This window comes from Ixodes scapularis, unplaced genomic scaffold, assembly GCF_016920785.2.
Source record: "Ixodes scapularis isolate PalLabHiFi unplaced genomic scaffold, ASM1692078v2 PGA_scaffold8__174_contigs__length_109621045, whole genome shotgun sequence".
Classification (NCBI taxonomy): domain Eukaryota; kingdom Metazoa; phylum Arthropoda; class Arachnida; order Ixodida; family Ixodidae; genus Ixodes; species Ixodes scapularis.
The window spans coordinates 12807206-12813133 of record NW_024609883.1 but is presented as its reverse complement, the minus strand read 5'-3'; the positions used below and the strand labels follow the sequence as shown (position 1 = coordinate 12813133).

At 45.7% G+C, this 5928-nt stretch overlaps 1 pseudogene; it reads right to left on the bottom strand.

Annotated features, from left to right (window-relative positions):
* Positions 1 to 4072: 4072 nt before the first annotated feature.
* On the bottom strand, positions 4073 to 5700 carry LOC115315656 (annotated as a pseudogene).
* Positions 5701 to 5928: the final 228 nt, after the last annotated feature.

Here is a 5928-nt window from a genome sequence, read left to right as displayed (position 1 = left end):
CAACTACAAGTGCCAACCGCACGACCGCACAGCCCAGAGGCCGTTGCAATCTCGGCCCCCTCGGATTGCCCGCGGTTGCCGAAGGTGCACGTCATGAAGCCCTCGCGCCTTCCCTGCGCGTGCGCTCATCTGCACGATTCACGCCGCACTGTAATCCACACCAAACAGCATACGCGGGCCAGAGAGAGAAAGTTACCCGCAACACGTTTCAAGTGAGCATTTCTTTATATAAAAAGCGTGTCGGAGTCTGCGGACCGGCTCGCACCACTCGTACAATCCTGGTTGAGTCAGGAAGCTATTTAAAGATTGCGCAAATGAGCCACCGCACCTTGAAACCAATTTGTAATCTTCAAAAAAAAAAAGGAAAAAAAGACAGGATTCAACCGCTATGTCCAAATTCATTCTATGTATGATTTTAGTTGCCTGAAATCTAACCTTTGCTGGCGATAGTTGGTGCTTATGGCCGGCTTTCTTCACCTTTGTTTAATAATGGCGTGTGCACTGAGGCTATTCGTTGGTGTGGTGTAAAGTAAATTTTTTTGTAGGTAATGTAAAAGTCTGAAATAGTATACTTGGTCAGCCTGAAAAGTATTACACGACGAAGAGTGACCGTGTCAAAATTCTCACACGCATCCGGGTTAATGCATCAGGAAACGGCAAACAACACAGTCTTTAAGAACCGAAAAGATAAGGAAAAACCTGCCCTTGCCGTGACTTTTCAGTATACCTTCCCAGAAAGGTGATTGAGAGCCAGTTGCTCCTAGAGCATCGCACCTTACCTTCTTGTAGGAATGTGTTGTTACTGGCACTAACATTTTAATGCCTTTATTGCCGAGTTATACTTAGCGCTTGGTTACCCGTTCTTTTCTCCGTCTCAGCGTATAAACTAGAAAGTTTTCCAGTCAGCTGGATTGCAGGCTTTTTTCTCAATACAGCAGAATTCGAGGCGCGGCTCAAATATCTAAGATTGTGAAACTCTTTCAGGTACACCGAAGGAATGGAGGAGGAAGAACGAATAATTCGCGCATGAGCAGGTTTTCCCAAGCTTGTTTTGGTGGGAACAGCTCTAAACGACGTCGGACCGGGACGAGGAAACATACAGACAGAGCTCTGTCTGTATGCTGCTTAAACGCATTGTTAATTTTGTGCTATTCATTTGCGAACTCTTTAACAGAAAAGTTTCCTCAATACTTTAATTATTTGCAGTCATCGCTCATTGCCTTCGTTCGCAAAATAAAGATAATTTGCGAACACTCTCCAGCCCATACGCCTTTCTCCCCCCCCCCCCCCCCTCCCCTAATAGACGGAGCTAAACCTAAGGTCGGGTTTGGGGCGGCATGGCCTCACTGAACCCCGCGGCCTCGGCGCCAACCCAGCCTGTATTCCTTCAACATTCCGAAGCCCACCATGGCCGGGGAATCGTACACATCCTTCCCGAAGCAAACGAAGCCATGACGGTGATTTCTGCCAAACACCGGTACACAAAACCGGCATTGCAGAGTCAGCCAACGGTTAAGCACAACCGCCGACGTGCTGCGGACACCCTCTGGCAGCTGACGACCAAGAAGACACAGCCTTAAAGAGATCGAGACGAAGGGTCCGAACCTTCCTGGTGCTCGACTCAACCACAATGATGACCTTTTTCCCGGACACAGAAAAAGCACGCACAGCCAGACGTGGGCGGGCCAACCCGCATGGCTCGGGGTCCGTGGTGACGCCACTCACCAAACACCTCATTTAACAGGTGCCCCTGCTGGAAATTCTACTATGAATTATAATCAAATGAGAATTAGAGATAAGGATCCACCATTCATACAAAGCTACCACAGACTACTCCTAGCAAGAACAGAAAAGCAGCCTAGAAAATGAGCTACTAGGCTGCTTTTACAGTTGCTTTGTCTTGTTATCGTGTAGTGGTGTGTACGAGTACTGTTATTGTATTCTGCCCACTCTGCTCTAACTAGACAACATGCTGTGGAAATATATTTAAAATGTAGCAAACCATTTTTTTATGGTCGTACTTTTAGCCCATGATGTGCAAAGAAACAAAAGCGATAGTTTTAGAACAGTCGCGCAGAGCGGGTGGAAAGGTGCCGTGACGTACCTGAGGACAGAGGTGCGACGTGGTTACTTCTCATAGTGATCCGTGAAGTACGTGGTTAAGCCGAAGTTTCTAAATCCATCCAACACTACGCGTAGCAACTGGCCCCAGCCAAAATGGTATTTCGCATAACTTGAGGAATGTTTGGAGACAACTGTTTCGAGCGGCCGACAGAAAGATTCTCCCTACGAACACGCACGGGATATCGGCAATTCCACGAACGCCACCCGCTTCAAGTCCGAGCTCGTCGACCACACATGGATGTCAGGACATCAATTTGACTTTGACAATTTGACCTTGGCGACGGATCAAAGGTGGGGACCGAGGAAGCTGCTGGAATCTTGGTTCATCCAGAACGACAAACGCGGAAGTGATTCATCGCTGGTATACAAGAACCCTGGCCCCCTGCCGGAGGTGTACGCAAACTCTATGCCTAAATAGCCGAACTTTTTCGTGCGACTCTCACTCGCTCTGTGCTCTACTGAAGATGCCTCCCGCATGAGAGGCGAAACGTTTAATTAAATTGTTATTTTTGTTATGTCAAGCCGTTTTTGTGATTACACTTATCATGTCTTCGCCCGGCTTCTGGAGTATTTTTGCAACCATTCTTGGCGGGACGCAAGGTCTGCCACCTTCGCGTGGCACGGCCGACGGGAAGTCCTGACTTCCCTGGCTACAAGAGGGGAGAGAAGGGTTTTTCAATGGCGGCGACGACAGCCAACGAGCTCGAAGTTTCTGCAACGTGTCGCCCAAAGCGCTATCGCTTTAGAAGAAAAACAATACAAATGGCCTTAACGAGCTTCGCACCTACGTCTGATGTACAGGAACCCGACGCACTAACCAATGCGCTAATGGGGACAACATAAAATATTAAAAAATATATTCTACTACGGAGGATTTTTATGCATGCTCGGCAAAACTACAAGAAACCTGTGTACACCTTTTGAAAACCGTTTGTGTCGGGCTGCAAAACAAAGTGCTCCTATGAAGGGTTCTTTCTACTGATGCGGTTCACGCTCCCCAATAAAAAGCTGTCCTAAAGCCCGGTGATTCTTATTCAACAATTACTTTTTCCACGACTTATTTCCAGATGCGATTGAAATTGAGCCCAATTTCAATCGCATTTCAAAAAAAACATTCTCTATTCTTGGGTCCTCTTCTTGCACGAATACCAATTAAGGCGTCTTCAAAACGTTTTGCAGAAAGGCTGGATGGGGATCTGTTGCCAGGAGATAAAAAAGTAAAAAAAAATGAGATGAACCAAATAAAAAATTTTAGATCAGCGTCTAAACAGAAAATTGAAAGTTACAGTAAAAAATGAGACTCTAGGAAAGATGAAAATACATACGTTCTTTTAGAAACCAATTTTTATTCTAATTTTGACCTTACACTGAAATTGGAAACCTGAAAATTCACAAGGAATAAATCAAAGTGCATGGAAACTTCGCCACGTCGACTCAGGGCAGAAGACTGATGATAATGAGAGAACTTCCGATGACGATATGCAATGGATACGGCACAAGACGCTACGCGCAAATATCACAGGGAAGCAACGAAATTGTTACGTACGTAGTTACACAGACATGAAACAGAAGAAGGTAAGGGCAGGAGGAGAAAACAGAGAAGTTAACCAAGGCGGCCTGCCTCGGTTGGCTACTCTGAGTTGGGGAAGGGGATGAGGGGATAAAAGAAGGAGGAAAGAAAAAGTAGAGGAGGATAAAGGTAACACACTAGCACTCACGTTAACAGTGTGAGGGCAGAATCAATAATTAAGAAAATGCCGCAGTTTCCAATATGACACTAAAACTAAGAGACTGAAAGTGCGTGCTGGATTGTCACCAATGTTCACCCAAAACACTCGAGTTTTTGTACGCGCCAGCGCGAAGTCCAGTTGCGCACGTGTACACTTACAGGAATTATAAAATGGATAGCCCTCTATACGACAACAAATAATGAACACTAGACAAGTTTTTACAAACAGAACTCGAGGCGAGTTGCTGATAAAAATCGCAGAAGAGCTTTTGCGGCCTTCTCCTCTTTAAGTGGTGAGTCCCAGGCCCCTAGTATTTTGGACGTAGTAAATGGCCGGTCGTCTAGATGTGAAAGAATCCTCTTTAGGAGTTCTCTTTCTGCATCGTAAAGTGCACATTCACATAATAAATGAGATATAGTTTCCACACAATCACATCCTGGACAGTTCGGAGTGTGTGTTTTTCCGATTCGGTGCAGAAATTCCTGTGTGTAGGAAACGCCCAGACGTAATCGGTGTATAACAGCTTCCGTTCGCTTGGGTAAATTACGTGACACACGGTATGTTAGGTCAGGATCCAGTAGATATAGAGGAGGGTAATGGTGTGCAGAGCTCTTCCAGAGACTTTGTGTTGCATTTCGGGCGTGGAGATTTATCATTGAAGCGACGTCGCTTCTGGAGTAGGGTATTTCGACGTTGGGGAATAAGGTATGGGCGGAAGTCGCAGCACCATCCGCAGCTTCATTTCCAGGTATCTTGCAGTGTCCAGGAATTCACTGGAACTCGACAGAGTGTCTCCTATCAATACATTTCTGAAGAAGGCATAAAAGTTTGAAAATAATTTGTCCATTTTCACTTCGTCGCAGAAATGTGCAGATGCTTTGGAGTGCAGGCTTAGAATCTGTAAACACCGTCCATGCCTGAGGTGGCTTTGTCAATATAAATCGAAGGGCTTGATGAAGGCCTACAAGTTCAGCCGCTGTTGAAGATGTCTTGTGGCTAAGCTTGAATTTTCTTGTTGTGGCGTACGATGGAATCACAATGCTTGCAGTAGAACTATTTTTGACACATAATCCGTCGGTATATATGTGAGTTTTTGACGCGTGTAAACAGGCAATGGTTGATAAAGTAAGTTGTTTGAGAACTAGCAATGGTGTATTTGATTTCTTCTTGATGCCTTGAATGCCAAGTTCCACAACAGGGAAAGGGAGTCTCCATGGAGGTATAGTTGGAAGATTAAACGAGTTTATATCATCAGGGATGTATTGCTCCATTTTTGATAGTGCCATCGAATATTCTGAGTGAGGTCCGTAAAAGTAAGATCAGCCAGTAAGTGATGACTATGATTGGTAGTATGTCTCAGATGAACTCTCAATGTTTCCTGCATCATTAGTATTTCTACAGGTGTGGCGCGTGCCTCGGCAACTGTGCCCAGAGTCGAGGCACAAGCTGGTAGGCCCAAACAGCCACGGAGGCCACGTGCTTGAACTGCTCCGAGAGCTTTGATGTTGGTTTGACACGTGCCATGTAAAATGGGAGCGCTATATCGAAGTAAGCCGACAAATAAGGCCACGTATATCTGTAATAGTGATCTTACTGTCGCGCCCCACGTGGTTCCACCGATGAAGCGGGCAAGAACACTAAAACTGGCAAGCTTTTTGCGCAAGTACAAAATATGAGGTGACCAGGTCGATAGGTGACCCCTATCGATGGTTACTCCAAGAAATGTGTGGCATTTAACGTACGGTATTGTTCGTTTGCCTATCTTAAGTGGGTATTTGTCCATTCTTCGGCGGGTGAAAGCAATAGCTGCTGATTTGTCAATGGAAATTTTGAGTCCACGGGTATTAAGATAAGTTGTCATTTTCTTTAGTGCAGACTGAACCCTTGCCTTTGCTTGAACTCGTGTAGATCCAGAAGCCCATATACAGATATCATCGGCGTAGAATGATGCCTGGATGGTTGGGGGCAGTATTTTGGCAAGACGAATGAGAGCGATGTTAAATAATATAGGACTGAGGACGCCCCCCTGAGGGACACCACGGGTCACCGGATATGAAGGCGTATTTCCTTCTTT